Source organism: Lissotriton vulgaris, chromosome 12 (assembly GCF_964263255.1).
Source record: "Lissotriton vulgaris chromosome 12, aLisVul1.2, whole genome shotgun sequence".
NCBI lineage: Eukaryota > Metazoa > Chordata > Amphibia > Caudata > Salamandridae > Lissotriton > Lissotriton vulgaris.
The window spans coordinates 800105164-800123713 of NC_141700.1; the positions used below are offsets into that span (position 1 = coordinate 800105164).

General features: G+C 45.4%; 1 protein-coding gene across 1 annotated transcript in view; it reads left to right on the forward strand.

Moving 5' to 3' along the window:
* Positions 1-18550, forward strand: part of LOC147678766 (immunoglobulin lambda-1 light chain-like) — a 52967-nt gene that overhangs the window by 3357 nt on the left and 31060 nt on the right. The window lies entirely within an intron of this gene.

Below are 18550 nucleotides of genomic sequence, written 5' to 3' on the forward strand. Positions count from 1 at the left end.
GTCACACTCCCTGCACTCCAGCAAGGTTGTCACATAATTCACTTTAAAAACTCTTCTCACTTTGAAGTCAGAAAATAATTTTAAAAAAAAAGAAAGTAACAATTTGTCAGAAGACCGAGCCTGACGTTTGACCACTACCTTTACAGCACTGGCAAATGTGACAAGATAAACTGTAAAGGCATCTTTATTGCACTTTTCTGACCCCCAGTTTGGGAATCTCTGGCCCAGGATAACCCCCTGTGGTGAAGTGGAGCTGGGATTGAAGCCAGGATTTCATTGTGCCCTTCAGCCACAGGTTAGCTCTTTCTAGCCGCTTTCTACACACACCTTAAGGCGTGGGCTTTTGAGGCCTTCAGGGGCTCGAGCCAGGCCCGAGCCTTCAGTGGTCCACTCTACTCCATCCAGAGTTTCCTCATAGGTCCGGGCTCTGTCCTCTGTGCCCGTGCGCACCACTGACAGCGGGGGATGGTCTGAGCCTTTCTCCCAGCTCTGAATTCATGCCCGGCGCTGGCCGCTTCCTGCACCTCATCTCTACAACCTAGAAATATTGGGGTGCTCGCCTCGCTCTGCACAAATCAGCAATCCTTTCAAACATACACCCATGCTCTGTTTACCCCTGGCACCTTGTGCCCCTCAGTTCTGCTTGTTTGTGCATATGTCCCCCTTCTAACAACGTGGCAGGCTCCGGCCCTTCTGGGCCTGCAGTGGACACCCTTGTCTCACTCCTTCCATCCTTACACGGAGGGACCCAGGCAGAGGTTGGGGTTGAGTCTCCGTACTTGGAGGTCAGACAGGTTCACGTGCGGGTGAGCCCTGGTGAGGCTCTTCTGGGCCTAGAGTGGACACCCCTGGTCTCACTCCCTCCACCCTCACATGGAGGGACCCAGGCAGAGGTTGGGATCGAGTCTCCGTACTTGGAGGTCAGACAGGTTCACGTGCTGGTGAGCCCTGGTGAGGCTCTTCTGGGCCTGCAGTGGACACCCTTGTCTCACTCCTTCCATCCTTACATGGAGGGACCCAGGCAGAGGCTGGGGTCGAGTCTCCGTACTTGGAGGTCAGACAGGTTTACCTGCTGGTGAGCCCTGGTGAGGCTCTTCTGGGCCTGCAGTGGACACCCTTGTCTCACTCCTTCCATCCTTACATGGAGGGACCCAGGCAGAGGCTGGGGTCGAGTCTCCGTACTTGGAGGTCAGACAGGTTTACCTGCTGGTGAGCCCTGGTGAGGCTCTTCTGGGCCTGCAGTGGACACCCTTGTCTCACTCCTTCCATCCTTACATGGAGGGACCCAGGCAGAGGCTGGGGTCGAGTCTCCGTACTTGGAGGTCAGACAGGTTTACCTGCTGGTGAGCCCTGGTGAGGCTCTTCTGGGCCTGCAGTGGACACCCTTGTCTCACTCCTTCCATCCTTACATGGAGGGACCCAGGCAGAGGCTGGGGTCGAGTCTCCGTACTTGGAGGTCAGACAGGTTTACCTGCTGGTGAGCCCTGGTGAGGCTCTTCTGGGCCTGCAGTGGACACCCCTGGTCTCACTCCCTCCACCCTCACATGGAGGGAACCAGGCAGAGGTTGGGGTCGAGTCTCCGTACTTGGAGGTCAGACAGGTTCACGTGCTGGTGAGCCCTGGTGAGGCTCTTCTGGGCCTGCAGTGGACACCCTTGTCTCACTCCTTCCATCCTTACATGGAGGGGCCCAGGCAGAGGCTGGGGTCGAGTCTCCGTACTTGGAGGTCAGACAGGTTCACGTGCTGGTGAGCCCTGGTGAGGCTCTTCTGGGCCTGCAGTGGACACCCTTGTCTCACTCCTTCCATCCTTACATGGAGGGACCCAGGCAGAGGCTGGGGTTGAGTCACCGTACTTGGAGGTCAGACAGGTTCACGTGCTGGTGAGCCCTGGTGAGGCTCTTCTGGGCCTAGAGTGGACACCCCTGGTCTCACTCCCTCCACCCTCACATGGAGGGACCCAGGCAGAGGTTGGGGTCGAGTCTCCGTACTTGGAGGTCAGACAGGTTCACGTGCTGGTGAGCCCTGGTGAGGCTCTTCTGGGCCTGCAGTGGACACCCTTGTCTCACTCCTTCCATCCTTACATGGAGGGACCCAGACAGAGGCTGGGGTCGAGTCTCCGTACCTGGCGGTCAGACAGGTTCACGTGCTGGTGAGCCTCTTTTGTGCACCAGGAGTGCACCAGCGAGTCCGCACACAGCGCCAAGCACAGCGCCTCCTTGACGCACTCACACAACGCCACTCACAGCACCTCCCTGCCGGTACATGACACAAAATACACCACTTTCCGCTGCCCTTTCAGTTTGTCTTTTAACAAGATTTGTGCTCATGACAGCCTTTTGGAAAAGGGAGTACATGTTCCAGTTTCAGACTCGGGCTGATTCACAAAAGCATGTGTGAGCACCAGAAGAAGGACCACAGGATGTCGGAGCCGAAACGTGTCTGCAGGTGGCCCAAATACTCCCATTTTAGTCCCAAGCTTTGCAGCTTGGGATCACAAAAGCATGTTTTGGTATGCAAAAGAGTATCACAGGAGTATCCTTTACGTACTCCTACGTCAGCTGTCCTACACGCCTTTGTAAATCGGCCAGGAGTGTGTAAAGTAGAGGTGCACTGACCTTCACCTCTGCCTGAAGCACGGCCAGAAATGGGGATATTCGGCGGGAGAGTTTGTGGTGACCTTCCTCAAAGTCGAAGAGTTGTCCATATTAGCAGGTCCCACAAATAGTCACACGTGTTTGTGTGCTGTGCACTGCAAAGGCAAACACAAGGGGGGGGGGCACCTCGCCTAACTTATGTTATCACGAAGGACACCCCTGATTAACGCACACCTGTCTGTGGTTGTAAAGACGCCTCGACCACGGTGAACCCGAGAGAGATGGAGAGATACGGGCGGAAAGCGCGCCTCGTGCTCTGACATTGGGTAAAATATTCAAAGCTAAGAGCTCACAGACATGTAGAAGCTGTGTGTGCGGGTGGCGGCTAGTTTTAATGTCTTAGCGCTGTAAAGTCAGAAATATCAGATGGCGCTATATATAAGCACTAGGCAGTGCTTTAAATGGGAAAAAATAAGTGCAGGTACTCATTAAAATAGGTTAGAGGTGTGGCAAATGGGCGGGGTTAGGGGCGGGGTTAAGGGCAGGATATGATGATACCTAGTGACTTCTGAACCAGTTGTAGCATGTATCAAAACGCATGAGAAATGCGTTTATGTAAACAAATCGGGTTAACTCATTACACAAAATGAAAGCCAAACAGGATGATATGTTAACATTTCCTTGTTTTTAATATTTGCTGCTTCTTAATTCCATATGTTATTTATTGTTCTTTGGCACAATACTTAGGGGCATATTATTAGGAATAGCGTTATAATTATCGCCGCTTTAGCGGCAGAAAACTGCAGCTAAAGCGGCGATAATGGGCTTGATAAACCCTTGTGAATTCCCATAGAAGCCCATGTTCTGGTGTGAACATGGGCTTCTATGGGAATTCTCTACGGCATATTATCAAGCCCATTATCACCGCTTTAGCTGCAGTTTTCTACCGCTAAAGCGGCGATAATTATAACGCCATGCTTGATAATAAGCCCCTATATATTCCCAAACGTGCGCACACACCCAGAGCGAAATAAGCTGAGATGAACACAAAAGCATTCCACCCATTCCCTTTAAAATATCTCCCGGAGAGTGTCCTGATTCTCTCCCTCATTCTCTCTCTTTTCTCTCACACAAAAATAGGCACACACAGGTCGGCAAGCACACAGACATATAAATATGTATGTTATTAAAGTTAACAAGAAATGCACAGGATTTTTGACTGTACACAAATGTGTGTTAAAATACCATTTCAAAGCTCATTCATGATTTCAGAACTCAACATCTGGTATTTTTATGTGAAAAAAGTGTCATTCCTAAATTTATCTGTCACCTCACTTCTATAGATTTATCCCTCTCCCTTCCTTCTATGTTCATCTTAACTTGCCCTCAAACAAATCCATTCGCCAGTTGTCCTGGAGCTCATTCCTGGAGTGCTGCAGCGTTCCCTGCTGTTAATTTCTCTATGGGAAAGGCCAGTATTTAATTTGTAAAGAAATAAGTGCCAGGGCTCATAGTTTTATCTCAGAACCTCTTTTCCAGCGCTGTTGAATACGAGGCTGACATTTGTATCATCTACCGCCAGAAACTCTCTCCCTCTTCATCTCCGTTTTGCTACTTTTCACTCCTACTTTTTCCCTTTGTCTCTATTTTCTAGTTGTTACCTTCTTGCATCTTTACCCATTTGTACCTTTCTCTCTCTCGTTCTGACCCAATCCCTAAAAATAAGCGCTACTGTGCATCACCTTCAAACACCAGCTCAAATTAAGCACTAGAGATAGGATTTGTGGTGGTAGTGTGGGCCTAGATGTTGGCTCTCTGGGCCTATCTTGAATGTAAAAAAACATGCACATATTTGTTACCGGAGCTTAGTCGACAATAATTAGTTATTGAAAGGCTTCTCTCATTCTGTGTAGCTGAGCATGTTCAACAAGGCCCGGTACAGAAGGAGGCAAAAACGGGTAATCACTGGCAGCTTCAGAGTGAAGTGCCACCCAGCGGTCCCATCCAGCCCAGCTCCAGCAACAAAGTGCCCACGAGGCTGTCCCAGGAATGAGATATGTGCAGTGGTAGGTCACCACTGCACAAGACGGCGAAGGAAACAAGAGGTCCAAAGTTAAGGCATAATTTGTAATTGAAAAAAGAAGGCACAGTGATATTTATTCGTCTACCCACCTTCACCCACTACGTACATTTCTTTAGCACTCATGACAGGCAGTATCTGAGGGGTGAGAAGAACTGTGGGCACCGCCCTACTGCCGGCTAAGCTGGGGAGACACAGCCCTAGGCCTCTGTGCAATATTTTATTGCTAGGCGCTAAGCACACAGGCTAGCGTAATGTACACATTTTCATGCTACCGTAATGTACACATTTTCATGCTACCGTAATGTACACATTTTCGTGTGTTTGTCACGTTCCTTCATCGTCCTGGGCTTGCTGTTTGCAAGCTTGTCTCGACCCAGCTGTCACAAGCCAGCCCCTAGCAATATGTATACCCAATTAGAGGCTCGGGCAGGGTGCAGGCCTTTTGATAAAAGGGTAAAAGTGAAAGCAGCTCGGAAGACGAATTGGGAAAATACAGCAAACCTGCTGTGTGCATTCCTCTTTTAAAAATGATCTGCACCACAGCTCCCCGCATAAAAGACATCCATAGTGCCCGCTCTCAAAAACAAGTGCCGGCACCGGCAACTACAGGCACAAATTAAGCTCTGAAAGGGCTAATTTACACCCATGGAGCCAGTACCCAGGTTAGTCATGGTGTCATACAATGGCAGTGATTAGTGTTAGATTGGCGCACAAAGGAAAGCAGCCTCTGTGCTGAACAAAAAGATGAAAAAGAAACGGCTTTGGGGAAGGTAGAGGATCTTGTGCCACTGTTCACTTTAGCACGTCCAGCGCATTTCCCTAAATGGGACAGGATTACTTACTGGCAGCCCCAGCCCATTTCACACGCCTGATGGAGGAAGGCGGTGGGGGGCCTTAACACTTTCAGGCTAATAGCCGTTTCGCACCTGATCGACAGTGCAGGGTCTGTCTAGACCCTGTCCTGTTGATCACAGCATGACCGCAAGCAAGCCCTCTCAGACCCCTGCAGTCTGGGGCCATTCAAGTGGGCGCTGCTGGAATCTCCAGCAGCGACTCTGCAAAAGAGCACTGAGGGGCTCAGTGATTTCCAAGCTCCTCCGAAGCTGAACAGTGTCTCCCTTGAGCTGAGGACATACCTAACCGGAGCCTGCTGTGCTCTCGATGAGAGTACCGGTACTGTTCCCTGATCCAAGAAAAGTGCCGGTACTGAGGGCCTGAAAATTCGGAAGTGCCGGTACTCAGTACCGGTGAGTACCGGCCCATTTAAAGCACTGGCACTAGGTTAATCTGACAGTACACTTAGGTGAATGTGTGGAGTGTAAGAGGTGTGATCTGCCGTGGATTTCGGATAGCACAGTTCTGCCTGCCCTTGAGACAGGCAGGCCACGCCCCTGAGCCTGGACCCACCATCCCTGAGCTGACTTCTGTCCGCTACCAATGCTCTATTCTTACCACCAAGAATTAAACTCGGAGCATTAACACTCTAACCTAAAATGTGAGAGGGAAAGAGATACTCACCCGGTGGCTGCATTGCAGAATGTGAAACCAGACAACCTGGCATCAGTCCTGGCTTCCCCACTTGCTGAAATTGTGTGATCCTAGGCGATTGGTTAATTTCACTTTGCCTCCTATTTCTTCATTACTACACACGAGAGCCCACATAGATACCAAAGGCTTAGAAACAGAGGAGGTTTTAAAAGAGGCGTTCAAAATCCTGGAATTAACCAACAGAGGGGAACTGTGTAAAATAATATCAAGACTAAAGGCAGAAGGTGCAGCTGCCCGAACGGGCTGCCAAACCCCATCTTCAAACATGACCCGGCCTTTTGGGCAGAAACTCTAACGCCACTTTTCAATCATATTTATAAAGAAGACCAGGTCCTGTCATCCTGGAAGGGCAGTGTTATTCACCCAATTTTTAAACATGGTGACCACCGTAAACCAACAAACTACAGACTTATATCTTTAATAGATGTGGAGGCAAAGCTCTACGCCTCTTGCATTCTTTTAAACCTGCAAGATTGGATTGAAGAAACAAACAGAATCCCCTGGATGCAAACAGGCTTCAGGCGGAAGATGGGAACAATTACCAATCTGACCTGCCTGTCATTATTAATGGACAGAGCGGTAGCGAAGGGAGCACGGTTGTGCGCTTGCTTTGTCGACATCAAATCGGCATTCGACCGGGTTAACAGAGAGCGATTATGGGAAAAACTAAAGACATGGGGTGTGCGGACCAATCTTTTAAAGGCAATAAAAGCTCTACACCAAAATACCTGGGCAACGGAGCCTATACAACGAGGAGCATACCAACGCACCAAGGCCTAAAACAAGGCTGTGTTTTAGCGCCTACTCTTTTCAACCTCTTCCTTTCCGACCTCTCAACTGCGTTGGACTCGGATGAAGTTCACCCGCCATCACTGCCTAATCATCGAATCCCTTGCCTGCAATACGCAGACGACATAGTATTGCTGAGTAAAACGCCAATAGGACTACAAAGAGCACAAAATAAATTAGTAGCTTATTTGAAACACAAACAAAGAAAAAATAAAAGTGGTCCGCCTAGTGGACCCTAAAACACTCAGGTACATATGGATGGCGAACAGGGCAAAGGTGGAAGAACAAAGGTCTTACAAGTACCTCGGAATAACAATATCTCAGGGAGCAAAACAAACAGAGCAAAAAACAGCAATACGTGCAAAAGCTCAAACCCTGATTTTCGCTTACCGCTTACTAAATGCAAAGATGGGCTACCCTAATTATAAGCATTTGTTGAAAGTCATGTCGGCCCAAATTTTGCCCACCCTGTCCTATGGTCTGGTCACCTGGTGTGGTAAGGAAGCCGACGTACTAAAAGACCTACAAACTAAAATCTATAAAGCTGTTTTTAATCTCCCAAAATGTGCCTCAGCTTCGCAAGTTAGGCTTGAATTTGGTCTGCAAAACCAGAAGCACAGGAGCATGAGAGGCTTCGTAAAACTGTGCAACAAACTCAGATCTGCAGATCCAGATTCAATGGACTGGCTAAGCTGGGAAGAAATAAAAAATCAAGGGGAGTCCGGAACTCTGTGTGAAAGAGCTGGAGTTGGAAGCAGCATGGGAAGGCGTGATGGACAAAGTAAGTTTAAGTAGAACAGCAAACATGGCAGCAAAAAAGAAATCTTTTCAAGAAGATAAAGGTACATTCATAAAACGGCGACACGGCTGATCTCTTATAAATTCTTCTACAGCAGGAAAACCACATGCCTATTTAACTTCCCATTTCAACAAGCATCTAAAAAAAGCTTTTATGAACTATAGGATGGGTATGCACATCGCGAAGGACCTACTACCTTCCTGGAAAGGAGTCCACCAGTCTGAGCAATGTCGACTATGTGGGTACAAATCTGAATCTTTAGCCCATTTTCTGTGTGTTTGCCCGATACTTATGGCACAGAGGCAAAGACTTCTGAAAACCATCTTTAATGAGCTAATGATCTGTTCCTGCAGACAAGCTGTAACAAGTTGGCTGGGAGGGAGTTCTATCATCATGGCATGCAGAGGAACTAAGTTTCTGGCAGAGGTGAAAAAATGTTTGACTCAAGCTGAACAGGGGGCCGCCCAAGATGCGGGACACTGGGCTACCCTAATGCCAGGGATTGTCATAGCTCGCATAAACTTGTAAAATCAATTTGAGAACTTTAGATAGGGGGAGTATCTCTGGAAGAAAGTTTTTAAACATAATTTTACATTATTTCCTAACTGGGGAGGAGAAACTATTTTAAGTAGAATGTATTACATTTTCGAATTAACATTTTTATTATGTGTAAATTGTAATAATTTTAATTAATTATGCAATAAATCTTTTTTGACTTTGACTTTTTTTTAGAGCCCCTTAAAATATAGGAGTTCAAAACCTTCTATTGTTTCAATTAATAAACTGTAATGTTGTTTTAATTATATAACAACCGAGGCCACACACAATGTGCACTTGACAAATGACTTGTGTCTTGGTTGACTACTGACATGTTCTCAGAAGGTGACATGAATTTTTCCAAAACCATGTTTGAAAACTATCACTGCTTCTATATGCCTCCTAATTCAGTGATTTAATCTGATCTCCTAAGGTAAAACTCTCATGCATGTTCATAAAAGACACTTTTTGAGGTTTACAGAGAGTTTATCATGCTTTTAACACGTTCAGTGCAAGATGTCTTTAAAACTAAAGGTGCTCCTAAAGATAAGTTGTCTAGGGCACCTTATTTTCTTCTTTACTGTAATGTGTAAATAAAGTATGTACATTTCATAGCTTCCTGAATGTTCCTGCTGTGTCAAGGGAACAGCAGCGGAGCTTCTGGTCACCAGGGGGCCACAATTAAAGGTCAGGAGGGCCACATGTGGCCCCCGGGCCGTACTTTGTGTATCCCTGCACTAGAACATGAGAAGCCAGGCTGAGTGAGGCTGAGGAGGGTGAGGGGAGAGGAGCTGTGTGACGGAGCTGTGTCCCTGGGGAGCCAGGCAGGGCTGCCACCCACAGAATGGCCTGATACATCTAAAAAGTAGAAGTGTAGATAGAGGTTTACGACTGCCGATTGTGCTTTTCGCCTTTTTTTATAATTGAGAAACATTCTCAGAGGTGCACTTGGCCAGCTGCGCTAGACAAGCGGGAAGAGCGTAACTCCAGCCCTTCCCTCAAGTACATTTCGGTGCAGAGACAGAATATATTGAGTACAAAATATTGAGTTGCACAAATATCGAGTCATTAATATCGTGGTTCAGAAATATCGACAGCAACATAATCGTGGTCAAGAATATCGGCTTAAGGTAAGTAATATTGATTTTAAAAATATCGAAGTTTTTAATATCATTTGCAAAAATATAGTTGCTAAAAAGATCGTTTTTTAATTAATTTTATGTATTTTAGTATATATTTTATGTGTGTGACGTATTTTTTGTATAAGAATTGTTTGTATTTTGAATGTACATGTTACATTTTTTGAACTTATAGAAAAATGTAATTGGAATTTTGTGTTTTTGGTTTCATAGCAGGTTGTGGGTTTATAAGGGAATAGCGTGAGAAGTAATTTAATTATATTAAATGTATTAATTAATTTTTATTTAATAATATCTGTTTAATTGAGATGTTATATTGTTAAATGTGTAAAGTAATTTATTATTAATTCATTAATAATTGGTGGTTAATTAATTTTCAATATTTAATTGGTAATTAATTATGATAGTTGTGTAATTAATTGTATAGTGTGTTGTGGTGTTTATAGATGTAAAGGGTGGGACGTAATTTATTTTTAATTTATGAATTATTAATTGGTTGTTAATTAAATTTAATGAATGAATTGGTAAATAACTATGGTAATTGTGTATTTAATTTATATGTGTGTTGTGGTATTTATAGGAGTAAAGGATGGGAAGTAATTTGTATTTAATTAATTAATATATATTTGTTGATTAATGTTAATTATTTGATATTTATTTTGGATAATTGTTTATTTTTTGTTTGTTGTTTATAATAATAGTTTTTAATTTAAAAAGAAGTTTTAATCATTGTTTATTATTTTATAGTTTAATTTTGGTGTTTGTTGTGGATATTATAGTGTTAAAGTGTGTGTAGTCAATTAATGTTTATTATTTTTTATCAATAATATTGTTTAATTGATTATTAATTATGTTAATTCTGGGAGTAAATGTAATAAAAAATATTGAAATATTTTGTTATTGGTGTGATGTTATAGGGTAGGAAATAAAATAAAGAAATGGATGTATTAATTCCTTTTTTTGATTGTAAATATGTCCTAGTTTAAAATATTTTTTTATAAATGTATTTATTATTTTATTTTATGTTTTTGTAGATTTTTGTTACATGTAATTAAGATGACATGTTTCTTGTTATATATTTGATTTTTCATTTTTTAAATATTCTTTATATATTTTTATAATTCTTTTTAATTTTGTATATTTTTAATTTTTGTTTTAACGGTTTGAGAGTGATTAGTAGTTTTTGTCTCTCCGCTAGCCAACACTTTCCCTATTGTTGCACTCACTGGAGTGGGCATGGATATGTTTACCCATCCGCTATCCACACTTTCCCTACTGTTGCATTCAATGGAGTGGGAATAGTAATTTTTACCCTTCCGCTATCCAGCACTTTCCCTCCTGTTGCACTCACTGGAGTGGGAAAAGTAATTTTTACCCCACCGCTATCGAACACTTATCCTACTGTTGCACTCACTGGAGTGGATTTAGTCATTTTTACCCCTTCCCCCCGCAATCCAATGCTTTCTCTACTGTTGCACTCATTGGAATGGGAATAGTATTTTTTTCCCCTCCACTATCAAACACTTTCCTTACTGTTGCTCTCACTGGAGTTGGAATAGCAAATGTAATTCCTCCGCTATTCCTGCCCTAGGAGTCTGTTTGCATTACTACCCTGGGGGTCCTTGTTTTTCTCACTCCATTCCTCCGCTATTCAACACTTACCCTACTTTTGCACTCAATGGAGTGGGAATAGTTATTTTAAACCCCTTTGCTGTCCAACACCTTCCCTCCTGTTGCAATGATTGTATTGTGAAATGTGAGCTTACATATTTTTTAATAGTTTCATGTTTTAATTCATTCTTGACTTTTGTTTTTTATATTTTAAATCATTCAAATATATTGTTGTTTTATATTATTTTAAACTTTTAACATAAATTAAAAATAATAGTTTATTAATTGTTTTAAAGTAAATACACATGTAAAAATTATTATACAAGGGACAGGGTTTTTATGTGGTAGGAAATGGCGCCTACAACGAGAGCGTGTGTTTGTGTAGCTCAATGTACGTGGGACGATGCCACAGGTGGGGGTAAACCTTGACCCCCCCTCAATCGTAGACCAAAGGTTACACACAATAACAATAGGCCTCTGCACACTTCAATAGTATCAACAGAGCAATTTCTCTGTATCAAGAATTTCTCACAGATTGGTGGCACGGTGTTACAAAGTACATTACAATGAAGGTGAACAGCCTGGTGTATTGTTTGTTCTTCTTTTCAATCCTGAATGGATGGTCAGCCAACTTGTGTTTTGTCTGGGGAAGTACCACAAGACTTCTGCAGGGCTTATAGGCAAATAAAAATCGTTATGGATCTCTCTGCCAGTTGTAGTTCCGTTACGGCTGGCAAAAGGTAGTTAGGATTCTTAAAATGTGTTAGGTCCGTAAGTGCAGCCCATGCAGTGGAGCCGAAAGTAGAGGTTTCACTTAAGACGGTGTTCCTGAGTATACGGCAGCACCCCAGTGGTTGTACCTGGCTTAATCCGGGAATTTGAAGTCAATGTGGATATCTGTTGCCTGTTGCAGCGAGTCCGCTTTGGGTATCAAAGACGGAAGTGTCGGAGACCGGAAGTATGTATAAATTATTATGTTTGTGTGTTTATTGTTTCATTCACTGTATTTGTTATATTTTATCCAAATATATATTTAATTTATTTTATATTGTTAAAATTATATTGAATATTTAATATATATTATTTTATTTTATATTTATAGAAAATTCATTATTTTATACATCTATAATTTGTACATTGATATTTTGGAGTTGATATTGAACTGTAAATTTCCAACCATTTCCAGTGTGAAGAAAGATCAGATCTAAGAGCCTGATTTAGATCTTGACTGCCAGGTTACTCTGACCGATATCCCATCTGCTGATATATTAATCCCTTTTGTGAATTCTCAAAACATTTAAATGGAGTTATGTTTAGACTTAAACAATAATTACGAGCGAACATATCTTTTGACTCGAGCCCTCTTTAATTTCTAAGATTTTCTTTATTTCCAGATTCTTTAAAAACAGCCTTCACTCTCTCTCTTTTTTAAGAACATTTGCAAATTTTGGAAATGTTGCATGTAGTTTTTGATTTCTTTTGTTATCGCCTTCTGCACCAGAGATTTGAAATTGAGTCTATAGTGTTTCAAATTTGTTTTTGGTTTTTGGGTTTAGAAAAAAATGTAATATCACACTAATCCACACACTACTTTTGTATTACATTTAAAATAAGATTTTAAAATAAGGTTCAAAAAATGGTCAGCATTATTTTAAACTTCATGGTCAGGGCTGTGGGGTGAAGTGAGGTGAGATAAAGGAAAGGAAATGAAGTACATTAAAGCTACGCGGAAGAGAAGATGGTGAAAGTAAGGACGCACAAACATGCGGGTTCAGTTTTATGGCTAGTTGTAATGTGCTGTGTTCTACACACATTTACAGCGGGGTGAGGGTGGCGGGGAGGTCACTACAGGCAGGGCCGGCTTTAGGGCAGTGCAACCGGTGCAGCTGCACTGGGCGCTGACCTGTGTTGGGGGCGCTGACTTCAGGGGGGCATATGTTTGGCAATAACTTATGATTGGAGAGATGTGAAGCACTTTTTCCTGTTGTAAGTAAGAGAATCCGAGGAGGCGGTCATAGTGGGCGGCAAAAAATATTGTCGCACCAGGCCCCACCGGCGCTAAAGCCGGCCCTGACTACAGGGCATCTTTGAAGACCTTCCCTTGGTCACTGAAGGTGGGACGTGATGCCATCTTTAGACCCACCGGCGGCCCAAGAGTGAATTGGAGGTGCTAAGAGGGGGCACTGCCATGGAAAGGAGTTCAGAGCCCCTCCATATGACACATCTGTGCTGGGACGTGGTTCCTCCAGCACCCCCACTCCACAGCTGATGTTTTTTGCACAGTTGAGGGTGGACTGTAAACCCGGCGACTAAGGTGAAATCCTGTTCATTGGCTGGTTTATTCCACAGGGGGCGTGGCTAAAGTTCCGGTTCCTGCCACATGTTTTAGGAACATTGGTAGGGGGCTGCAGGTTTCCCTCATAGGGAGGCAGTACAGTGCAAGAGAAACAAGCATTGGTAAAGCCAACAATGGGACTCCCCTTTGAAAGGCAGACGAAAATCTGGGTTTGCCAGTGTTTGTTGCTATTGCTGAATAGCACTGGCAAAAGTTAAATAATGAACGAGGGGGGTAGGAGAACAACAGAGGCGTGGGGTGTTAGGCGGGAAGAGCAACTCAGTTCTGCAGAGCGACAGGGGGCAGTATTGATTTGCAGTGAGGGGCAGGGGGGCCACGGACGCGCTGGAGGAGTGGATAAAAGGCTGAGCTCGACAGGGAGGTAGGGGAAGCAGTACACGAGCAGGTGGGGCGAGAGCGCAAAATAGAGAGCATGAGGGGTTTGAGCTGTGATAAGGAAAACGTCCCAGGTGGGTCAGAGCAATAAAACACTTGGACTCTCATTAAGGGCTGAAAGATTTTCAAAAAAGTAGTTCGCTAAATGTAAGCAGAGGAAGGATACGAGTTATCCAATCAAAAGAATGGAATAGAAGCAATATTCCAGAGGAGGGACAAACACAGGATGAGGAAGTAAGGCCATTCAATAACAGGCAAGCAAATGCGATTGACAAGACGGCCACCCAATGGTAAGGAGGGGTGGGCCCAAAGCCCACGGGAAGTCCCGCCATTGTTTACAATGGGTCTTCAACAGCGGAGAGCTAAAGGCCGTCTGTAGGCAAGGCCTAAAAATGACTCTGGAGCAGGACTGTCTTCCTGCGAGCTGGTGCCGTGCCTCACTCACCCTCGAACCTCAACCGCTTTGTGGTGCTTTCTGTACCTCTGTCGGCTTCAGAGCGAGGCGGGGGGCTGCTGCCTCTGCTGAAAATGGCGTGACTCATGCGGGCAACTGGAGGCAAATTTCGAAGGGGGGTGAAAAATATTTCGGGGGGTGGGGGGCTGATCCCAGGTACATATATCAGCGCTTTGAGACCCTACGGGTATGTAGCGCGCTCTATAAGTGTCACTGATTGATTGATTGATTGATATACATACCTGGCCACACAAGGACACATCACAGCCTGACTCCCAGGTACATATATACATACCTGGCCACACAAGGACACATCACAGCCTGACTCCCAGGTACATATATACATACCTGGCCACACAAGGACACATCACTGCCCGTCCTCCCAGGTACATATATACATACCTGGCCACACAAGGACACATCGCTGCCCGTCCTCCCAGATACATATATACATACCTGGCCACACAAGGGGACATCACTGCCTGACTCCCAGGTACATATATAAATGGATGCATTAGCCACACAAGGACACAACACTGCCCGTCCTCCCAGGTACATATATACATACCTGGCCACAGAAGGGGACATCACTGCCTGACTCCCAGGTACATATATAAATGGATGCATTAGCCACACAAGGACACATCACAGCCTGTCCTTCCAGATACATATATATATACCTGGCCACACAAGGGGACATCACAGCCTGTCCTCCCAGGTGCATATATACATACCTGGCCACACAAGGGGACATCACAGCCTGTCCTCCCAGGTACATATATACATACCTGGCCACACAAGGGGACATCACAGCCTGACTCCCAGGTACATATATACATACCTGGCACACAAGGGGACATCACAGCCTGACTCCAAGGTACATATATGAATGGATGCATCAGCCACACAAGGGGACATCACAGCCTGACTCCCAGGTACATATATACATACCTGGCCACACAAGGGGACATCACAGCCTGACTCCCAGGTACATATATACATACCTGGCCACACAAGGGGACATCACAGCCTGACTCCCAGGTACATATATACATACCTGGCCACACAAGGGGACATCACATCCTGACTCCCAGGTACATATATACATACCTGGCCACACAAGGGGACATCACAGCCTGACTCCCAGGTACATATATACATACCTGGCCACACAAGGACACATCACAGCCTGTCCTTCCAGATACATATATACATACCTGGCCACACAAGGACACATCACAGCCTGTCCTCCCAGATACATATATACATACCTGGCCACACAAGGACACATCACTGCCCGTCCCCCCAGGTACATATATACATACCTGGCCACACAAGGACACATCACTGCCCGTCCCCCCAGGTACATATATACATACCTGGCCACACAAGAGGACATCACAGCCTGTCCTCCCAGGTACATATATACATACCTGGCCACACAAGGGGACATCACAGCCTGACTCCCAGGTACATATATACATACCTGGCCACACAAGGACACATCACAGCCTGCCCTTCCAGATACATATATACATACCTGGCCACACAAGGGGACATCACAGCCTGTCCTCCCAGGTACATATATACATACCTGGCCACACAAGGACACAACACAGCCTGACTCCCAGGTACATATATACATACCTGGCCACACAAGGACACATCACAGCCTGTCCTCCCACGTACATATATACATACCTGGCCACACAAGGGGACATCACAGCCTGTCCTCCCAGGTACATATATACATACCTGGCCACACAAGGACACATCACAGCCTGTCCTCCCAGGTCCATATATACATACCTGGCCACACAAGAACACATCACAGCCTGACTCCCAGGTACATATATACATACCTGGCACACAAGGACACATCACAGCCTGTCCTCCCAGGTACATATATACATACCTGGCCCCACAAGGACACATCACAGCCTGTCCTCCCAGGTACATATATACATACCTGGCCACACAAGGGGACATCACAGCCCGTCCACCCAGGTACATATATACATACCTGGCCACACAAGGGGACATCACAGCCTGTCCTCCCAGCTACATATATACATACCTGGCCACACAAGGGGACATCACAGCCTGTCCTCCCAGGTACATATATACATACCTGGCCACACAAGGGGATATCACAGCCTGACTCCCAGGTACATATATACATACCTGGCCACACAAGGACACGTCACAGCCTGTCCTCCCAGGTCCATATATACATACCTGGCCACAAAAGGGCACTTCACAGCCTGTCCTCCCAGGTACATATATACATACCTGGCCACACAAGGACACATCACAGCCTGTCCGCCCATGGACATATATACATACCTGGCCACACAAGGAAACATCACAGCCTGTCCTCCCAGATACATATATACATACCTGGCCACACAAGGACACATCACAGCCTGTCCTTCCAGATACATATATACATACCTGGCCACACAAGGACACATCAAAGCCTGTGCTTCCAGATACATATATACATACCTAGCCACACAAGGACACATCACAGCCTGTCCTCCCAGGTCCATATATACATACCTGGCCACAAAAGGGCACTTCACAGCCTGTCCTCCCAGGTACATATATACATACCTGGCCACACAAGGACACATCACAGCCTGTCCGCCCATGGACATATATACATACCTGGCCACACAAGGAAACATCACAGCCTGTCCTCCCAGATACATATATACATACCTGGCCACACAAGGACACATCACAGCCTGTCCTTCCAGATACATATATACATACCTGGCCACACAAGGACACATCACAGCCTGTGCTTCCAGATACATATATACATACCTAGCCACACAAGGACACATCACAGCCTGTCCGCCCATGGACATATATACATACCTGGCCACACAAGGAAACATCACAGCCTGTCCTCCCAGATACATATATACATACCTGGCCACACAAGGACACATCACAGCCTGTCCTTCCAGATACATATATACATACCTGGCCACACAAGGACACATCACAGCCTGTGCTTCCAGATACATATATACATACCTAGCCACACAAGGACACATCACAGCCTGTCCTCCCAGGTACATATATACATACCTGGCCACACAAGGGGACATCACAGCCTGTCCTCCCAGATACATATATACATACCTGGCCACACAAGGACACATCACAGCCTGTCCTCTCAGGTACATATATACATACCTGGCCACACAAGGACACATCACAGCCTGTCCTCCCAGGTACATATATACATACCTGGCCACACAAGGGGACATCACAGCCTGACTCCCAGGTACATATATACATACCTGGCCACACAAGGACACATCACAGCCTGCCCTTCCAGATACATATATACATACCTGGCCACACAAGGACACATCACAGCCTGTCCTCCCAGATACATATATACATACCTGGCCACACAAGGACACATCACAGCCTGTCCTCCCAGGTACATATATACATACCTGGCCACACAAGGACACATCACAGCCTGTCCTCCCAGGTACATATATACATACCTGGCCACACAAGGACACATCACAGCCTGTCCTCCCAGGTACATATATACATACCTGGCCACACAAGGACACATCACAGCCTGTCCTCCCAGGTACATATATACATACCTGGCCACACAAGGACACATCACAGCCTGACTCCCAGGTACATATATACATACCTGGCCACACAAGGACACATCACAGCCTGTCCTCCCAGGTACATATATACATACCTGGCCACACAAGGACACATCACAGCCTGTCCTTCCAGATACATATATACATACTTGGCCACACAAGGACACATCACAGCCTGTCCTCCCAGATACATATATACATACCTGGCCACACAAGGACACATCACAGCCTGTCCTCCCAGGTACATATATACATACCTGGCCACACAAGGACACATCACAGCCTGACTCCCAGGTACATATATACATACCTGGCCACACAAGGACACATCACAGCCTGGCTCCCAGGTACATATATCAGCGCTTTGAGACCCTACGGGTATGTAGCGCGCTCTATAAGTGTCACTGATTGATTGATTGATTGATATACATACCTGGCCACACAAGGACACATCACAGCCTGACTCCCAGGTACATATATACATACCTGGCCACACAAGGACACATCACAGCCTGACTCCCAGGTACATATATACATACCTGGCCACACAAGGACACATCACTGCCCGTCCTCCCAGGTACATATATACATACCTGGCCACACAAGGACACA